Genomic DNA, 21,998 nt, shown 5'->3' with positions numbered 1-21,998 from the left:
GCTTTTGACAAAATACAACACATCCATTTCTATTCAAAACACTAGAAAGCATAAGAATCAAGAACCTTTCTTAAAATGATAGGTAGTATCTATCTAACATCAAGAGCTGTTGTTCATTCATTCAGTCATGTACAACGCTTCCGGATTATGGACCATACCATGCCAGGCCCTTCTGGCCTCCACTATATCCCAAAGTGTAAGTTCATGTTCATTGCATCCATGACACTACTAAACCAACTCATCCTCTGACATCCCCTTCTCCTTTAGCCTTCAATCTTTCCCAAAATCAGGGTCTTTTCCAGTGAGTTCTTCTCATTATGTGTCCAAAGCCAAAGTATTTAAGCTTTAGTTTCAGTAGTTGTCCTTCCAATGAGTAGTCTAGAATTAATTTCTTTCAGTATTGACTGATTTAATCTCTTTGCTATCCAATGGGGCTAGGAGAAGTCTTCTCCAGCACCACAATTAGAAAGCACTGATTCTGCACCATTCTATTTTCCTTAGAGTCCAACTCTCACAGCCATATATTACTATCGGAAAAACTATTTCTTTGACTATGCAGACCTCTGTGAAAAAGGTGTTGTCTCTGATTTCTAGTATACTGTCCAGATTTGCCATAGCTTTCCTTTCCAGGAGCAAGTGTCTCAAGAATTATCTACAATAGAGTTAAGCTAAAAGTCTTCCCAATAAGACTGGGGCAAAGAAAGGATGTCCACTATCACCACTACTATTCATCATTGTCCTAGAAATGCTAACTATAGCAATGAGACAAGAAAAAGAAATTGGAGGAATAAAATAGGCAATGAGGAAACAAAATTATCACTCTTTGCAATGATATGATAGTACACTTAGAGAATCCTAAAGAATCAAGTAAAAAACTAGTTGAAAAAAAATAACAGTAAAGCTGCAGGATATAAAATAAACCCCCATAAATCATTTTCATTTCTATATGCTACCAACAAAATCCATAAGGAAAATATAGAAAGATAAATTGATTTTAAATAACTTTAGACATGATAAAATACTTGGGAGTCTACCTGCCAAGACAAACCCAGGGACTATATGAACATGTTTTTAAAAAACACTTTTGAGCCCAGCCTCTGTCTTCCTCCCACCACCCACCAGAGCTTATTCGTGTTGACTGACCAGAGTCTGTGAATCCTCCACTCTGGGGCCAGTCTGCACCTTCCATATTTACCTTTTCCCTTTTGAAAACACCAAGAAAAATGTCCTTTTATCAATTTTTACTAGAGCCAATCACCTGCCATGCTTGGAACAGAGACTGTATGTATTCAGATTGCCCTTAGCTCTAATAATCATGAAGTCCACATTTACAAGGACAATGGGAAGCAGTGGGTGAAAGCTCATGAACTGCAGGAACACAATGGACACATCACAGATACTGACTTGGCTGCCAAGAGCTCTCAGATTGTAACTTGTGGTGTAGACCGTAATGCCTATGTCTGGAGTCAGAAAGATGGCATCTGGAAACCAACCATGTGATCCTGAGGACTAACCTCGCAGCCACCTTTGTGAAATGGTCTCCCCTGGAGATTTATTAATTTATTCATCAAATTTATTAATTTATTAATTTATTAATCAAATTTATTAATCAAATTATTAATCAAATTTATTAATTTGCAGTAAGTAGCAGAGCTTGACTGATTTCCATGTGCTACTTTAAGTCTGAAAATGATGTGGGTAAGCAAACACATAAAAAAGCTGATTCGTTCTACTCTCCTTGGTTTGGACTGGCACCCCAACAATATTTTGCTGACTGCTGGATCTTGTGACTTCAAACGCAGAGTTTTTTTTTTTCTGCCTATATTAAAGAAGTTGATGAAAAGCCAGCCAGTACTCCATGGGGTACCAAGATACTTTTTGGTCAACTGATATCAAAGTTTGGTGGTTGGGTCCATGGAGTTAGTTTCTCTGCAAGTAGGAACCACCTCACTTAGATCAGCCATGATAATGCGGTATCAGTTGCTGATGCCTCCAAAACCATGATGGTTTCACAGCTGAAAACAGAGTTCCTCCCACTCCTGAGTCTGTCCTTTGTCTCTGAGAATAGCAGGGTGGCTGCTGGCAATGACTGCTGCCTAGTGCTGTTTAATTACGATGCTCTTGGCTCCTTGACTTTCATCTCCAAATTAGGCATTCCAAAACAGAGTATCCAGCACAACATCTCTGCCATGGAACACTTCCGCAACATGGACAAGAGAGCCACAAATCAGGATCGCAACACTGCTCTAGACATGCTACACCAAAAACCTGAGTGTCTGTTTATGAAGTGGACAAGCAAGACCGCCACTAATTTTGTACCACTGGTATTGATAGAGCAATGACAATTTGGGATTTTAAGACTTTAGAGTCTTTGATCCAGGGGCTATGAATCATGTGAAGCTGTATTTCCATTCTCTAGCATGACAAATACTTGACAGAATGCAGCTCCAGCGTTTGCATGAAGACAGTAAAGACCCTACAGCAAGTCAAAACTGGGGAAAATATCCCTTGAAGATGTTTTGCTTTTGTTTTTTGTTTTAACATAATTGGTGAATGTATTGATTTTAAAAAATCATCAGTGATGTCTTTCTGATTGGCTATTTCATTTCATTCTTGACCAAAGCTGCTCTTTAGATAGTTTATCGTGGGGAGTTGTCACACTAAATTAAAGGGGGATTTTATGAAAATTGTCTAGATCTAGAGTTAGAAGACATCCTGGTGTCTTCTCTGCCACTGTTATGCCACTCTGCCAAGCACATGTCACCTTGGACAAGTCACCTACCTCCTCTAGGTGTCTGTTTCCTCAGTCTGCATACTGAAGGAGTCAACAAATCAATAAGTATTTATTAAGTGCCTATTATGTGTCAAGCGCTGTTGAGTAAGTTGAATAAGACAATCTCTTGGTTCTGTTCCAGCTTAAAATCTATGATTCTATGAGGCTAAGTCATGACGATTTATCCTCATTTTCAAGGCCTCCAGGAAAGAAGATTCTTTAGCCTCTCTCAGTCACCTGATCTGATATTTAATATTTCTGACTGTCAGGAAATGCTTCCTTACAACTAACTCACATCCTTCAAATGTGTGAAACACTTTGAATTATTTAGAGGAACTCAAGGACACTCTGTCATTTCAAGGTGTTATTATTATGAGCTGCACTCCACTAGCCTTTGATATCAGCATTTCCCCAGGGAGTCTGTTTCCTCCCTATTAATACCACAAAGATGTTTCCCTGTCCAGATTTGTGATTCAAGATGCTAAGCCACGGATAGATCCCATCCAAGTGAGCAACAATTAGCAAATTCACAAGCTCTACTGCTACCATGAGGAAGTAAATTGTCTGAAGGATGGATTAAAGCCTTAGATTCTATCCTTTCACCACACCCTCTCTCCACTTACTCCAGGGATACACAGTAACTGTCTAGGGAAATTAACCTCATTATTTTGTGCATGCAGAGCTGAAAACCTCCTGGGGAGATGAAGATATACCTGATTTTACTGTGTCCGTCTCAGATTGGTTCGCTGCATTTGAACAGATGACAGCAGCTAAAAGGTGTATTGTGTATACTTCCAACAAAAAGACCTTTTGGTTTTGTTTTGTTTCATATGGTGCTTGTTATTTTCTAAACGGAAATCTATCATTTGCCAAGGTTTCTAGCACTTTGATGTGGAATCTGCATCTCAGCAGGATGTTTTGTTCCTCTTTAAGCAGACTGAACAGAAGGGATAAGAAAGCCGAGTGATGTTCTCAATTTAGGGATGCTCTTACTTCTCCTACTGAGGAAGCATAAGGTGGTGGGAAGAGCATTTGATTTGCAGTTGGAAGGCTTGGGTTCACATCCTGGCTTTACCATTTATGGCGTGACCTTAGACAAGTCACTTAATCTTTTGGCCCTTAGTTTCTTCATCTATAAAATAAGGTGGCTGTGCTAGATAACCTTAAAGATCCCTCTCAGCTTAAAAATCTATGATTTTATGATGGCTCAGCCATCCTGAAGCTTCTGAGAAGTGGCAAGAGGTTAACATGATTACAAAGAGCCTTCCTCACTCCTAGAAATTCTTTAGTATAATATTTCAGTTCCTCCACCTTAATTCTTTCACCACAGAGCCTAAAACAGGCTTTTATTATTTTTTGCCTTGTTGTAGCAATTTCCTAAGCTTACTAAGTTACATAAAGAAATCAGTTGTTATTGTTTTCACTGTGTGAGTATGCTCAAGTCATTTAACTTCTCTCATCCTCAGTTTCCCCTTCTGTAAAAGTGGCAATTGTACTACTTGCTTGCCCACCTCAGGGTTATTGTGAGGAGAAAATGTGTAAAAGTCAAAAGATTCAGAAAAGGAATGTTGAGTTGTCACAACACAACAGTACAAAATGAAAGTCCTCATTAAATTCCTTGATAAGGTCAAGCAATGCTGTCAAAAAGGAATTGAGGAAAACTAGGAATTTTCTTACCTACTCTTCACTTATCTTGAGGAGCAATTCCCACAAATTATTTTTGTTTTGTCCCTCTGGATCTAGAGATATAAATATAGGGTAAATTGTTTGACTTCTACATTTTTCTTTTACTATCTCATCATCCACCATAAGTAGGGTTTCTATTCTTTCTTTAATTTCCCTCTTGCCTCCAACTTTGCATCTTTATTATCTTTAGCATTTATGGCCAGCGTTGGCTCATAGTGGGACTTAACCTCAGGACCTTGAAACTCATCTGTATTTTTCATCAGTTCCTTGACTTCCCTTCAATCTCTTTTGAGTTTCCTTTGAAAATTTCAGTTTAAAGGAAAAAAAAGAAAATTTCAGTTTTCTGAGATGTGTTTATATACCCTTCACCTTTTTTCCTGCCTGAAGTCAATTGCAATGTATCACCAAAATTTGTATTTTTAACAAATTTGTTTTTGTTATTGTTATTTTGTTTTGTAATACATTTGCATTATTCATAGTTCTTAAAGATTTCAAACCTTTTTTTACAATGCTGTTGATGTTGTTATACAAATTATTCAAGTTCTTTCTTCTGTCTGCACCAGTTCAAACAAATCTTCCAAAATTTGTCTAAAATTATTCCTTTCATAATTTCTTACAGCACAATAGTGTTCTAAAGTATGATTTGTTTAAGTACTCCTGAATTAATGAATATCCTCTTTGTTGCAGGTTTTTTGTAAGCATAAAAAGCTATTATAAATATTTTGTATAAATAAATATTCCTTTTTCCTCTTTCTTTGATCTATTTGAGGTATGGCCTTAGGAATGGAATTGCTGGGTCAAAGGATATATACAGTTTAGGAACTTTGGGGTCATAGTTCCAAATTGCCTTTCAAAATGGCTGGATCAATTTATAACTACACCAACAGTACTTTAAGGATCCTGTTTTCTTGCAGCTCTTGTTGCCAACAACTGTCATTTTCCTTTCTTATCAAGATTGCCAATACGATAGCTGTGAATTGAACCTTAACTTTGACGTGCATTTCTCTAATTATTAGTTATTTTGGAGCAATTTTTTTTTTCATACGCCTATTCGTAGTTTGAATTTCTTTCATGGAAAACTATGTTTATACCTTTTAATCACTTATCAACTGGCAAATGGCTCTTCCACGAATTGATTTAATTTTAACCAGTACCAAATCATTTTGATGTTTACTACTTTGTAGGATAGTTTGAAATCTGGTACCACTAAGCCTTCCTTCCTTTACACTTTTTCCATTATTTTCCTTGAAATCTTAACCTTTTATTCCCTTAATTTCATTATTTTTTCTTCCTCTTCAAAGTAATTCTTTGATAGTTTGATTTTGATGCTGCTGAAAATAAACTAGTTTAGGTAATCCTGGCCTTTTTATTACATTGGCTTGGCTTCCCTATAAGCAATTAATGTCTAATTATTTCAGTATTCTCTTACTCATCAGACATTTTGCCCAGCATTCTCTTTATCTACAGACTTGTCATACTACTCTTGCACACAGGCTTGCAGAAAAGTGACAGCACTTATCTTCTTGTCAATCAGCCTGTGACCACACATTATCATCTCCCCTCCCAAACCCCCACTACCACTATGTTTTCCAGCTCTAGAATAGTAATCAAATCAATAGTGTCTTTGTTACTAGAAAGGGCATAGCATATCAATGAGTTCTTTATGGCTCTACTTAACTTCCCTGTGACTTATCAAATTAAAACATCCGTGCCCAGCCAGCACTCCTTTATATTTGTAGTGGCCATCTCCATTGAAACTGATCTAAATCTTGCCATTGGACCTAGATGGCTACAGGGGAGGAGAGGCTGGTGACTTTGCACAAGCTTAAATCCAAATCACTTGCAAATCATGGCATAACCTTCTTGATATCATGGTCCTCTTGGAGAACAAAAGACAAACAACAACAACACCCCATTTCCACCATTAGAATATAAAGCCTTTGAGAGGATTCTGGGAAGATGGTGGAGTAGGTCAGAAAATTCCAAACTCTCAAGATTTTCCCCCACAAAAGAGATAAAATAGCAATTTAGGGCAAAGCATGGGTAAAAATAAATAAGAATAGAGGCACAACAGGGGGTCTTTCTGGGAAAATTTGAGATCAGAAGAAAAATCCCAGGATGAGGTTTGGTCCTGTGAAGAGTAAATACCTCCAGGCTAGGGTCTCCTTTGACAACAAGCAGCAAGCCCTGGGGTTAGTGTGTTTGAGAGGTTGTCTCAGCCCCAACCAAAGGAACTTTTACCCCTGGGATACTGAGTGAGAAGAGGTCAAGGAACCATGTGAAGAGGTCAGGGAACCATATGTTTTTAGGAGTGCTCAAGACCCAAAATACCAACAATCTGGATCCTACTTGAATGAATTCGACTCAAGCCTTCTCACAGCCAAAGAGACACAAAGTTTATTACAGATTTGCCATATTGGGTTATCTTAAGAAATCTCACAGTTTGTGATGCTTGTTTTCACAAATGGGCCAGATTCCATCGGAGATAGATGGAATCTGATCCCATTCATGGAGGCAAGATGAAACTTATATACACAAAGATCGTGGGAGGAATCTAGGGTGGTCCTGGGTGAAGGGAGGAAGGGTTTAGGGATGGTCTTGAGGAGGAGTCCAAGGAGGAGTTTGATGGGACTGGGGTGAGGTCCCATCAGGGACCTCCAAGAACCAAGACAATGGGATTAAGATTGGGAAGTAGCTGAAGGCTACCTGGAGATAACAGGCAATGTAGGGCTAGTCCAGTTTAAGGGTAACAGATTTAGGCATAGACACTTTGATAATTCAAGGGTAGAAACTAGCCAGACAATGGAGGACTAGGCTAGGTTAAGAATGACCTAGCCTAGAGATTTGGGCCTAGCAATAATGAAAGGCTTATGGCCTCAGGCAAATGCCTCATCTAGTGGGAAGATTCAAAGGGAGATCAAGGGGGCTCCCACAATCTAAACATCATCAAGGGAAGTTGGGCTTCTGCACCAGGGAAAGATCCAGGGAACCTCTGCTGACAAGGAATGCCAGACCCATCTATCCTGTGAAGAACATGTGGGGAAGAAGAAAACAGCATGAGCCTGATGAATGCAGAAGCAGTGGGACAGAATACCCCTGGCTGTGGGCACTTACACCAGGTTGGAGGTTTCTCTTTGGTTCCAGCCTTGAGGGGAGAACTGAAAATCTGGGGCAAGAAGCACCATCCCCCATACCTCCAGGCTAGAGGCAATTACAAAAATTAAGCTATGACTACAAATCCAACCATAGAATGCTATTATAGGAATAGTAAAGACCGGGGTTCATCTTCAGAGGAGGATATTGAAATAAAGAAACCCCCAAAGAGAAACATCAAATGGTCACCTGCCCAAAAAGAATTCATAGAAGATCTTTAAAAAGACTTTAAAAATCAAATGATAGAGATGGAGGGAAAAAAAACAACAAAAAAGGATAATCCAAGAAAAGCAAGATTATGAAAGGAAAGCCAACCAATTAGAAAAGGAGATCCAGAATCTTAAGGAAGAAAATGATACCTTGAAAATTAGAATTGGTCAAGGTGAAGCCAGAAAAATTATAAGATATCAAGAAATAATTAAACAAAATATAATAATGAAAAAATAGAAGAGAAAGTGAAACATAAGAAAAACAAGAGATTTGGAGAATAGATCAAGAAGAGAAACCATAAAAATAATCGTACTACCTGAAAGTTATGAGCAAAAAAAAAAAGAATCTTGATAAAATAATACAAGAAATAATTAAAGAAAATTGTCCTGAAGCATTAGAACAAGGGCAGAAAGTAGAAATAGAAAAAAAAAAGTCCATCAATCACTACTTAAAAGAGATTCTATGAGGAAAACTCGTAGGAATATCATAGTCAAATTCTAAAACCCCCAGCTCAAGGATAAAGTATTAAAAGCAACAAGAATAAAACAATTTAAATATGATGGTGCCACAATTAGAATCACACAAGACCTAGCATGACCACAGGTCTTGCAACACTATATATTGAAGAGCAGAAGAACTGGGGCTCTGGCTGAAAATATCATACCCAGCAAAGTTAAGCATAATCCTGAATGAAAAAAGGGACATTTGATCAATAGTCAGACCTACAAGACTTTGTTTAAAAAAACAAACCTGATCTTAATAGAAGATCTGACATACAAGAGCCGAGAGAAATATAAGATACATGCCAAAGACTGATTATAAGGGATTCAATAAGGACAGACCATTTACTTTTTATATATGTAAAAATATATCTAAGATTCCTATTAATAATTGGGTAGTTTATGAGAAAGACTGGGGTAAACCTGAGTATGATATGAATTTTAAAAGCAAAATCACTTAGGAACAGTTAAAAAGAGTAATTATTTTACACAAATAAGGCGCAAGAGGAAGAATCACTACAGAAGAATTAGATAGGGGAGGAGGGCTGGTAGTTCTGGTAACCTACTTTCATCAGGAATTGATTTAAGAGGGAACAATTATATATATATATATATATATATATATATATATATATATATATATATATATGTATGTTTAGAAGAGTATAAAAGTCTTCTAAATTCAGAAGAAATAAAATGGCAGGGGGACAGAGAGAGGGAAGAGGAAAAAGGAGGGATCTTTAGAGGGGAGGATGAGGGAATATGTAAAGGTGGGGTATAGAAGGATATTTAGATTTATGGGAATGGGAAGATAGGGAAAAGATCCTTGAAGGGGGGTAGGTAAATAATAGAAGGGCAAGGTAGTGGGTAGAAGTAAAGTAGAGGAGGCAGGAGGGATAGGAAACAAGAAATATGCACAAACACAAAAATAAAGATCAGTAGTAGAATTTGTTTGGGAAAGTATATGACTCTCTCTCTCTCTCTCTCTCTCTCTCTCTCTCTATATATATATATATATATATATATATATATATATATATATATACACACACACACACACACACACACATATATATATATATACATATATATGTATATATGTATACATGTATATGTGTATGTATATATCTATAGCTATAGAGAAATATATCCAAACTTCATTGTATCCTGGGGGAGATTGGGGAGGGAAAAAAAGAACAAAGTAAAGAAGTACACAGCAAAGAACAAAAGAAAACTTACAAGAAAGCAAAGAAAAGATGGACAGTTCTTAACACAATGTGTATTTTCATACAGGCTTTCCTGAAATGAAAATTTATTGTTACATATTTTGAATCCTCTCCTATGTTCTGCTAGGCACGACATGCTTTTCTTTTCTTTTTTCTTTTGTATTTGTTTATGATATGTTTTTGTTTCTTTATTCTGTATTTGTATTCTTTTATTAGAGTCTAAAATAAAATTAAAAAAAAGAATATAAAGTCCTTGAGGGCAGAGGCTACCTTGTTTGTCTAATTGTGTCCCTAACACATAGAACATAGGAAGTGCTTCATACATGTTTCTTTATTAGTTTTGATTCATTAATTTGTTTAAACTGTTCATATAAACTAACATTTGGATGCTAAAACAGTCAGAGCCACATATACATGTCAATTTGCTATTAAATCATGGATTAGTTAGTAAAATCACACTACTTACCTCACAGTGCTGTGTTTATTTTATAAACCTTAAAATGATAAAATGAAAATTTTTACTATATTATTATTATCCATTAAATTCTATGTGAGGTTATTGATTCAAGACCATTGATCCAAGTAAATAAATTAAAAAGATAAAATATTCTGATTGACATTAAGAGAAGTGGACTAATTTTGACCTTTAGTCTATTACAAAGGCAGTAATTTGTTCAGTGTATGACTTAATACAAAGAAAGGCTCTGATAATGAGTAGTTTAACAAGGGAGAGAAAAGAGATGTGACATACAGATATATATGTGTGTATATATATATAACTATATACACATATATGTATTACATTACATTTTGCAATATGTATTGCTATATCTGTCTACCTAACTCTATTAATTACATTTTGCTACATTTCGAGTTAAAAGACTTGGTTTTGAATCATGTCTCTTCCATTTATTAACTGTATAACCCTGAAAAAGTCACATAAGTACAAATATTATACCTATTTTTACAAATAAGGAAACTAAAGCTTAGTTTCCATTAAATGACTTAGCCCAAAGGGCTGTAGATATGTTCATACCCTTTGACCCAGCAATACCACTTCTAGGGTTGTATCCCAAAGAAATCACACAAGCAGGAAAAGGACCCATATGTACAAAAATATTTATAGCAGCTCTTTTTGTGGTAGCCAAGAATTGGAAATCAAAGGGATGCCCATCAATTGGGGAATGGCTGAACAAGCTGTGGTATATGAAGGTGATGGAATACTATTGTGCCATAAGAAATGGGGATGATGCAGACTTCATAACAACCTGGAAAAACCTACACGACATAATGCTGACTGAGCGGGGCAGAGCCAGGAGAACGTTGTGCACAGCCACAGATATATGGATTCCATGAGGACCAACCCTGACATACTGCGCTTTTCTCAGCAACCTAAGGGGCAAGGACAACTCCAGGGGACTCACGATGGAGAATGCTATCTTCATCCAGAGAAAGAACTGCGAAGTTTGAATATAGATCGAGGCGCACTACATGCTCGCCTTTTTTGCTTCTTTTTTGTTTTTGTTTTTGGGTTGTTTTTTTTTTTTGGTTCTGTTTCTTCTTTCTCATGATTCATTCCATTGGTCAAAATTCTTCTCCACGACTTGACTAGTGCATAAATTAATTCAATGTGAAGTTATACATGATAGTTATATGAGATTCCAGGCCGTCTTGGGGAGGGAGGGGAGAAAAACTGGAACTCAAAACTATGTAGAACCGTGTGTGGTAAACTAAAAATAAATAAAGAAATTAAAAAAATATATATATATAAAAATAAATAAAAATAAGGAAACTAAAGCTTAGTTTCCATTAAATGACTTAGCCATCATCAGATGCACAGTCCTATGTTCTCAGTCTTGTGCTCTTTTTCTTCATGTTTCCTATTTTAAAAGTCTGCAGGGTGTGTGTGTGTGTGTGTGTGTGTGTGTGTGTATGTGCCTGTGTGTTTTGCATTTTTAATGAGCACATAATAAAACAATGGTTAGTCAAAGTTCTAAACAACAAATGTCTAAACTGATAGCACAGTGCCTCTGCTGATCTCCCTTTAGCCTCCTACTACAACAATCAAACCCACATCCAGAAGCTAGAAGCATCTTTCCAAAGCATTGTTTTGATTATAAGAAAAGCCCTTCCAACGTAACAACTGCATCATTGATACCCACTGTACGAAAAAGAGGAAGCATGCCAGTCAAGTGTGTTAGCTGCATTGAATGCAAAGCAAGGCAGTGATATTAAAAATTTCCAAAGATATTTTTAAAGGTATAAGACAAAATGAATAAGACTCACTGAGCAGCAAAAATCAATAAAGTGAAAACGGACCATTTTCCCCTCATTGATTTTGACTGCTCATTGTTCACAGAAGGTAGCTTCTTTTACTTTTTTTTCTTTTAAATTTATTTATTTAATATATTTAGTTTTCAGCATTGATTTTCACAAGAGTTTGAATTACAAATTTTGTCCCCATTGCTACCCTCCCCACCACTCCAAGATGGTGTATATTCTGGTTGCCCTGTTCCCCAGTCAGCCCTCCCCTCTATCACCCCCCTCCCCTCCCATCCTCTTTTCCCTTCCTTTCTTGTAGGGCAAGATAAATTTCTAGGCCCCATTGCCTGTGTATCTTATTTTCTAGTTGCATGTAAAAACATTTTTTTTGTTTTTGAAAATCTGTTTTAAAACCTTTGAGTTCCAAATTCTCTCCCCTCTTCCCTTCCCACCCACCCTCCCTAAGAAGTCAAGCAATTCAACATAGGCCACTTGTGTATCATTATGTGTAACCCTTCCACAATATTCATGTTGTGAAAGACTAACTATATTTTGCTCCTTCCCAACCCATCCCATTTTATTGAATTTTCTCCCTTGACCCTGTCCCCTTTCCAAAGTGTTTGTTTTGATTACCTCCACCCCCATCTGTCCTCCCCTCCATCATCCCCCCCTTTTCTTTTTATCTTCTTCCCTCTTCTTTCCTGTCGGGTAAGATACCCAATTGAGTATGTATGGTATTCCCTCCTCAGGCCAAATCTGATGTGAGCAAGACTCACTCATCCCCTCCTCACCTTCCCACTTCCCTCCTCCCACAGAACTGCTGCCTCTTGCCACCTTTATGCAAGATAATCCACCCCGTTCTATCTCTCCCTATCTCCTTCTCTCAATATATTCCTCTCTCATCCCTTAATTTGATTTTATTTCTTTTAGATATCTTCCTTTCATCTTCAACTCACCATGTGTACGCTCTCTCTCTCTCTCTCTCTCTCTCTCTCTCTCTGTATAAATATATATATATACACACACATACATGCATAAATACACATTCACTTATATTATATATACATAAACATATAGATATATATATGTATATGAATATCAATATAAATATATATATATGTGCATATTCCCCTCAGCTACCCTAATACTGAGGTCTCATGAATCATACACATCATCTTTCCATGTAAGAATGTAAACAAAACAGTTCAACTTTAGTAAGTCCCTGGCGATTTCTTTTTCTTGTTCTTTTTCTTGATTACCTTTTCATGCTTCTCTTGATTCTTGTGTTTGAAAGTCAAATTTTCTATTCAGCTCTGGTCTTTTCACTGAGAAAGCTTGAAAGTTCTCTTTTATTGAAATTCCATATTTTGCCTTGGAGCATGATACTCAGTTTTGCTGGGTAGGTGATTCTTGGTTTTAATCCTAGCTCCATTGACCTCCAGAATATCGTATTCCAAGCCCTTCGATTTCTTAATATAGAAGCTGCCAGATCTTGGATTACTCTGATTGTGTTCCCACAATACTCAAATTGTTTCTTTTTGGCTGCTTGCAGTATTTTCTCCTTGATCTGGGAGCTCTGGAATTTGGCGACAATATTCCTAGGAGATTTCTTTTGGGGATCTATTTGAGGAGGCTATCTGTGGATTCTTTCAATTTCTATTCTGCCCTGTGGCTCTAGAATATCAGGGCAGTTCTTCTTGATAATTTCTTGAAAGATGATATCTAGGCTCTTTTTTTGATCATGGCTTTCAAGTAGTCCAATCACTTTTTAAATTATCTCTCCTGGATCTATTTTCCAGGTCAGTGGTTTTTCCAAGGAGATATTTCACATTGTCTTCCAGTTTTTCATTCCTTTGGTTCTGTTTTGTAATATCTTGATTTCTCATAAAGTCACTAGCTTCCACTTGCTCCAATCTAATTTTTAAGGCACTATTTTCTTCAGTGGTCCGTTGGACCTCCTTTTCCATTTGGCTAATTCTGCCTTTCAAGGCATTCTTCTCCTCATTGGCTTTTTGGAGCTCTTTTGCCATTTGAGTTAGTCTATTTCTTAAGGTGTTGTTTTCTTCAGTATATTTTTCAGTATTTTTTTGAGTCTCCTTTAGCAAGTCATTGACTTGTTTTTCATGGTTTTCTCACATCCTCATTTCTCTTCCCAATTTTTCCTCTACTTCTCTAACTTGCTTTTCCAAATCGTTTTTGAGCTCTTCCATGGCCTGGGACCAGTTCCTGTTTTTCTTGGAGGCTTTTGTTGTAGGCTCTTTGACTTTGTTAACTTCTTCTGTCTGTATGTTTTGGTCTTCTTTGTCACCAAAGAAAGAATCCAAAGTCTGAGACTGAATCTGGGTGCAATTTCGCTGCCTGGCCATATTCCCAGCCAACTAACTTGACCCTTGAGTTTTTCAGTGGGGTAAGACTGCTTGTGGAGTTAAGAGAACTATGTTCCACGCTTGGAGGGATGCACCAGCTCTGCCACACCAGTACTCCTCCTTCCCCAAGAACCCCCAACCCGGACTGGACTTCAGCAGGCTCTTCACTCCTGCTCTGATCTGCCACTTTATTTCTCCCACCAGGTGGGCCTGGGGCCGTAAGCAACTGCGGCTGTACATCTGTAGCTCCCCTACCTCCGCTGCCCCCGGGGCGGTAGCCGAACCATGAACTCTTTCCACTCCCGCAGCTTTTCCCACTAACCTTCTCCATTGTCTTTGGTGTTTGTGGGTTGAGAAGTTTGGTAACTGCTGCAGCTCACTGATTCAGGGCACTAGGGCACGCTCCGCCCGGCTCCTGATCTGGTTGGTTCATGACACTCACGCTGGGCTCTGCTCCACTCCACTCTGCTCCCAGCTCCATGTGGGATAGACCTCACCCAGAAACCATCCAGGCTGTCCTGGGCTGTAGCCCTGCTTCCCTCTGCTGTTTTGTGGGTTCTGCACTTCTAAAATTGGTTCATAGCCATTTTTTATAGGTTTTTGGAGGGACTTGGTGGGGAGCTCACGCTAGTTCCTGCTTTCCAGCCGCCATCTTGGCTCCACCCCAAGTCCGCTTCTTTTACTTTTTAAGCACTTGTTCGGTTCCTAGAGAAGTCCAAAACAACCAAACTGGAACTGCTGCAACATCTAGTCTGGCTCTCACTTACCTCTAGGGTTTACATAAATAGAATGAAAAGGAATTTAGTTTTAAAAAAATAGTACTCACATTTATAAGAATCTTCAGAACAAATGAGGCCATTTTGTACTTGTCCATTTCTCAAAGACTAATATACTAGTTTTCAGAGGAAAAGAATCCAATTTAAAGATAGCCATATGAAAAATGTTACAAATCACTAATAATTACAGAAATGCAAATTAAAGTCACTCTGAGTTTCTACCTCACACTCATCATGTTGACAATGTTGGGGGGCAGGGAGGAAAATTACAAATGTCAGAGGGGTCTAAAGAGGAGAAAACATTTATCAATTTGCTGTTGATGGAATTGTGAACCAATTTATTTTGGAAAGCAATTTGGAACTAAACCCCAAAATTCGAAAAAAGAAACTTTGACCCAGTAATACAACTACAGTATTAGGTCTATGCCCAAAATGATTTATAAAAAAAGAGGAAAGGGATTCCTTTGTCTGAAAATATTTATGGCAACTTTTTTGTTGTAACAAAGAACTAGAAACTAAACATCAGTTTGAGAATGGCTGAACAAATTAAGCTATATGAATGTAATGGTATACTATTGTCATATAAGAAACAACTAGGGGCAACTAAGTGGTGCAGTGGATAAAGCACTGTCCCTGAGAGTCAGGAGGACCTGAGTTCAAATCCAGCCTCAGACATTTACTAGCTGTGTGACTCTGTGTAAGTGACTTTACCCTGATTGAGAAGGAAGGAAGGAAGGAAACAATCTAGGGAACAGATTCAGAGAAACATTGGAAGACTTTTATGAACAGATAAAAAGTGAAGTGAGCAGAACCAGTGGACCAATTTGTACAATAATAACAGTACTTTAAAGATAATGTACTTTCAGAGATTTAAGAACTCTGATAAGTGTAATGACCAGCCATAATTTCAGATGAAACATGTTACATACCACCTGATAGAGATAGATTCATGGTGCAGATTGAGAGATATTTTTTGGATATAACTAATGAGGGAGTTAGTTATCTTTGTTAAAAAAAGATATGTGTGTGTGTGTGTGTGTGTGTGTGTGTGTGTGTGAGAGAGAGAGAGAGAGACAGAGAGACAGAGAGACAGAGAGAGAGAATAGATTTTTGTCCACTGAAAAGTATCAAATAAAATGAAAATGTTAAATAAAACTTAAAAAAGACAAAATAGAATAGTACAACTATTCTCACTTACAGGCATTTTGTAAAGCAGGGCTGTCCAACCTTAGGTTTTTAATTGAAACAATAGACAATATATTTTGATTTGCCATTTTAGTGAGAGGTCTGTGGTAGCTCTGTTTGGTTTACTAAAGCATTTATGTAAATTTCTATGCTTGTAGGTGGGCCAGATAAATCATACTGGGGACCACGGAGGCTGCATTTTGGACAGCCCTGATGTAAAGAACACTGGCCTGAGGGGAACCATTTGTTAGTTATGTGTCATGTCTCTTCTCTGAACCTCAGTTTCCTCATCTGACTAGATGATTTCTTAGGTCTTTTCTAGCTTAAAAATTGCATAAATATATATTTTCTGGAGCCTTAGGTGATTACATTCATGGTTCTTTTTTCCTAGGGAAATCATGGATTATACAATGTTAAGGCTATAAGGGATCTTACAAAACATTTAGTCCAACTCCCTCATTTGAAGTGATTCAGGCAGAGTTACCTCAGGGCTAACTTCCCCTATTCCAGACAGACTATATTTCACAAATGCCATTCATTGTCTGTGATACACAGAAAGTTTAAGCTCATGCCTTAAACAAAAACCAGTCTTTTTAATGTGAATATTCTTCCAGGGGTGTTATATGGCTACAAATCATGGAGTGTCACAGGCTCTGAGGAATTGGAATTGCAGGTCACCTGAAGGGCAATGGAGAGATGCATGGTGAGTGTAAATAGACTGTAGCATATTATCAATGATGAATTACATACAAAAAGCATCATAAAAGATATCATCAAAAATTTCTCTCTCCTTGTGGTGAGTGAAAATGAGAAAAGTACTCTGTGTGACTACATCATCAGTTATAAATGTCAAATAATTCATTTATTAGGCTATACTTTCATAATCAAAAAACATAAGTAAGCCAGTGCCATAGGAAGAGTGAGGGATAGCAGATGGATAGTCCATATATTGCACTGGTACTCACATGGTATCAAGACATCTAGAGCAAGGACTTTTACTCTTTAAGTGAAACCCTGTGAAGGATTCAAAAAACATAGACAACAGTCTAAGAATAAATCAACAGAATAAGAAGGTATGGATGGATTGCAACCTATAACACCAGAAGGAATTTTCACAGCAATGAACTCATAGATTCAGAAAAGCATTGAAATTTTAAGTTAATGCCAAGGAGTGGGAACAGAAACTCTGAGTAATTGGATATCAGTTCTACAAACCCTACAAACCAAAATTCATCTATTCTGTTGCACAGCAGAAGTCAAGAGGGGAGATGACTAAAATCCTGCTCCCAAGCAGAGGTAGCAATGTCAGGCACTTCAGATTTCATCTCTAGAGGCAATCAGGTGTTTGTCAACCTCCCTGCCTATTTTTAAGCAGCATATGCATTCTAAAAATGTCAGCCTACACATTTTAAAAAGTTATTTACCATTATGTGTCATGGCAGTTATTTAGGCCCCAGAGAGAACTGAGACCATGGTGACACTGGCAGGCTCACAATAAAGATAAATATGCCTATTGGATCCATGACTAGCATATTGAGTCATTTGGCACCTACTGTATTAATCATCATTTGTTTTCCCAATAAGAAAATGACCTAATAACAACTAATGCAAATTAAGTCTCCATTTTCCTTATTAGAGTTCCAGCAAGGGTACATCATGCTGAGCATTTAACTATACATCAGTCAATGACAGAGCAAGAGAGCTCCAAATGTAATTAAAACCTTCCATGTACAAGCTGTTACCAGGAAATGTTTGGCAAAGGAACAGTCATGACATGTTCATACCCAACTATAAGGAGGGAATAACCCAGGTTTGCGATGGGACTCTTAGTGTTCACATAGAATTGGAGAAAAGTTTAGAGTCACATACTATATTTTTGGTTGGCATGGACCAGGAATATACATGAATGAGCTATAAATGTGGCCCAAAGTGGAACTGGCCAGTTGAGCAACTCTTTCTTTCTTTCTATGTTTCTCTCTCTCTCTCTCTCTCTCTCTCTCTCTCTCTCTCTCTCTCTCTCTCTCTCTCTCCCTCCCTCCCTCCCTCCCTCCTTCCTTCTTTCCTTTCTTCCTTTCTTTCCCTTTGTCCACATAGGATATCATTGTTGTTCGGTTGAATTTGTCCTTCATTCTCAAAGAGGACCATGACATCAGGGGAATGATGACATGACTTGCAGTTGACTTTGATTTGAGTGAGGGAGGGTTATGCAAGATCACCAGCCTCACTTTCTCCTCCAGAGCCATCTGGGTCCAGTGGCCTGATATTCACCAGGATGACTGGAGATGGCCCAGGATGCATGGGGAGACCCTGGTCCTTTTAGGCTAAGGTCTTTTCAGGCTCTTACTTTGAGTGAGGTAAGGCCCATTAAGTGAATAGGCCTCTATAAGAAATTAATCTTAGGATGGCCTCTTTAATCAAAACTCAAAAAAAAAATCAGACTGTGAGGGGAAGACCCTCAGAGTTCCTTGCCAAAAGAAAGCAGTTACCAGCTGGATTTCTTTCTGGAGCTCATAGATTGGGCAACAGGTTCCTGCCCTCCTAGCACAGAGTGAATGTAAATGCTTCCTCTCCCTCTCCCTCTTCTCCTCCCCCTCCTACTCCCCCTTCCCTCAACATCCCCCTCCTCCTCTCCCTCTCCCTCTCCTCCCTCTCTCTCTGCCTCTGCCTCCTTAGCCCAAAGGAAGATACATATCTATGACAGAAGGCTGCCTCCTTAACTTCGGTTTTGTTGGCTGGATTTCTTTCTCAAAAACCAAGCCTTAAGCCTAGCTCACTCTGGAGCTTGTAGATTGGACAATAGGTCCCTTCATTCCCAGCACAGAGTGAATGTAAATACTAAATAGGGTATCATATCCCAAAGGGAATGTAAATTTTTAATCTAGGAATTTTGTTTTCCTTTTGTCTTAAAGATCAGTCTTAATCCCAAATGACCCTGGCTTTCCAAATCACTCTAACTCTCAGATTGGCCAATAATAGGACCAGGCCAAGCCCTACTTGGTCATTGTTTGGGCCCTGAGTGGTTCAGAATGAATGTTGAATGTAAATACCAATTTTTTCTGTTTGGGCCAGAAACCCTGAAGGTCTTCTACTACCAGATCTTTTCTTTTTTTTAAAGAGGACATTCTTTGCCTCATTTCTTTTTTTTTCCCTTCCCTTTTTTTATTTAATATATTTAGTTTTCAGCATTGATTTTCACAAGAGTTTGAATTACAAATTTTCTCCCCATTGCTACCCTCCCCACCACTCCAAGATGGTGTATATTCTGGTTGCCCTGTTCCCCTGTCAACCCTCCCTTCTGTCACCCCACTCCCCTCCCATCCCCCTTTCCCTTCCTTTCTTGTAGGGCAAGATAAATTTCTAGGCCCCATTGCCTGTGTATCTTATTTTCTAGTTGCATGTAAAAACATTTTTTTTGTTTTTGAAAATCTGTTTTAAAACCTTTGAGTTCCAAATTCTCTCCCCTCTTCCCTTCCCACCCACCCTCCCTAAAAAGTCAAGCAATTCAACATAGGCCACATGTGTATCATTATGTATAACCCTTCCACAATACTCATGTTGTGAAAGACTAACTATATTTTGCTCCTTCCTAACCTATCCCCCGTTATTGAATTTTCTCCCTTGACCCTGTCCCTTTTCCAAAGTGTTTGTTTTTGATTACCTCCACCCCATTTGCACTCCCTTCTATCATCCCCCCTTTTTTATCTTCTTCCCTCTTCTTTCCTGTGGGATAAGATGCCTAATTGAGTATGTATGGTATTCCCTCCTCAGGCCAAATCTGATGAGAGTGCAATTCACTCATTCGCCCTCACCTGCCTTCTCTTCTCTTCCTACAGAACTGCTTTTTCTTGCCACTTTTATGTGAGATAATTTACTCCATTCTATCTCTCCCTTTCTCCCCCTCTCAATATACTCCTCTCTCATCCCTTAATTTGATTTTATTTCTTTTAGATATCATCCCTTCATCTTCAATTCACCCTGTGCCCTCTCTCTCTCTTCACACATATATATACATCTACATATATACATACATATACACGCATATACATATATATACATACATACATATACATATAGATATATATGCGTATTCCCTTCAGCTACCCTAATACTGAGGTCTCATGAATCATACACATCATCTTTCCATGCAGGAATATAAACAAAACAGTTCAATTTTAGTAAGTCCCTGGCGATTTCTTTTTCTTGTTCTTTTTCTTGATTACCTTTTCATGCTTCTCTTGATTCTTGTGTTTGAAAGTCAAATTTTCTATTCAGCTCTGGTCTTTTCACTGAGAAAGCTTGAAAGTCCTCTATTTTATTGAAAATCCATATTTTTCCTTGGAGCATGATACTCAGTTTTGCTGGGTAGGTGATTCTTGGTTTTAATCCTAGCTCCATTGACCTCCAGAATATCATATTCCAAGCCCTTCAATCTCTTAATGTAGAAGCTTCTAGATCTTGGATTATTCTGATTATGTTTCCACAATACTCAAATTGCTTTTTTCAGGCTGCTTGCAGTATTTTCTCCTTGATCTGGGAGCTCTGGAATTTGGCGACAATATTCCTAGGAGATTTCTTTTGGGGATCAATTTGAGGAGGTGATCTGTGGATTCTTTCAATTTCTATTTTGCCCTGTGGCTCTAGAATATCAGGGCAGTTCTTCTTGATAATTTCTTGAAAGATGATATCTAGGCTCTTTTTTTGATCATGGCTTTCAGGTAGTCCAATAATTTTTAAATTATATCTCCTGGATCTATTTTCCAGGTCAGTGGTTTTTCCAATGAGATATTTCACATTGTCTTCCATTTTTTCATTCCTTTGGTTCTGTTTTGTAATATCTTGATTTCTCATAAAGTCACTAGCTTCCACTTGCTGCAATCTAATTTTTAAGGCACTATTTTCTTCAGTGGTCCGTTGGACCTCCTTTTCCATTTGGCTAATTCTGCCTTTCAAGGCATTCTTCTCCTCATTGGCTTTTTGGAGCTATTTCACCATTTGAGTTAGTCTATTTCTTAGGGTGTTGTTTTCTTCAGTATATTTTTCAGTATTTTTTGGGTCTCCTTTAGCAAGTCATTGACTTGTTTTTCATGGTTTTCTCGCATCCTTCTCATTTCTTTTCCCAATTTTTCCTCTACTTCTCTAACTTGCTTTCCCAAATCCTTTTTGAGCTCTTCCATGGCCTGGGACCAGTTCATGTTTTTCTTGGAGGCTTTTGTTGTAGGCTCTTTGACTTTGTTGACTTCTTCTGGTTGTATGTTTTGGTCTTCTTTGCCACCAAAGAAAGATTCCAAAGTCTGAGACTGAATCTGGGTGCATTTTCGCTGCCTGGCCATGTTCCCAGCCAACTTACTTGCCCCTTGAGTTTTTCAGTGGGGTATGACTGCTTGTAGAGTAAAGAGAACTATGTTCCAAGCTTGGGGGGATGCACCGGCTCTGCCACACCAGCCCTCCTCCTTCTGCAAGAACCCCCAAATCGAACTGGACGTAGATCTTCAGCAGGCTCTGCACTCTTGCTCTGATCCACCACTTAATTCCTCCCACCAGGTGGGTCTGGGGCCAGAAGCAATTGCAGCTGTAGTTCTCTAGCTGCCCCACCTCCGCTGCCCCGGGCCCGGTGGCTGAACCACAAACTCCTTTTATCACTCTCTCCCCAGCAGCTTTTCCCACTAACCTTCTCTGTTGTCTTTGGTGTTTGTGGGTTAGGAAGTTTGGTAACTGCTACAGCTCACTGATTCAGGTCACTAGGGCATGTTCCACCTGGCTCCTGGTCTGATTGGTCCGCACCGCCCATGCTGGGCTCTGCTCCGCTCTGCTCAGCTCTCATCTCCATGCGCGAAATACCTTACCCAGCAACCATCCAGGTT

General features: G+C 38.4%; 1 protein-coding gene and 1 pseudogene across 1 annotated transcript in view; one reads left to right on the top strand and one right to left on the bottom strand.

Moving 5' to 3' along the window:
* Positions 1-21,998, bottom strand: part of HS6ST3 (heparan sulfate 6-O-sulfotransferase 3) — an 891,948-nt gene that overhangs the window by 422,524 nt on the left and 447,426 nt on the right. The window lies entirely within an intron of this gene.
* On the top strand, positions 1,203-2,398 carry LOC118848504 (annotated as a pseudogene).

The sequence above is a fragment of the Trichosurus vulpecula genome, chromosome 4 (assembly GCF_011100635.1).
Source record: "Trichosurus vulpecula isolate mTriVul1 chromosome 4, mTriVul1.pri, whole genome shotgun sequence".
In the NCBI taxonomy this organism is placed as follows: Eukaryota; Metazoa; Chordata; class Mammalia; order Diprotodontia; family Phalangeridae; genus Trichosurus; species Trichosurus vulpecula.
This window is presented reverse-complemented; position numbering and strand designations above follow the sequence as displayed.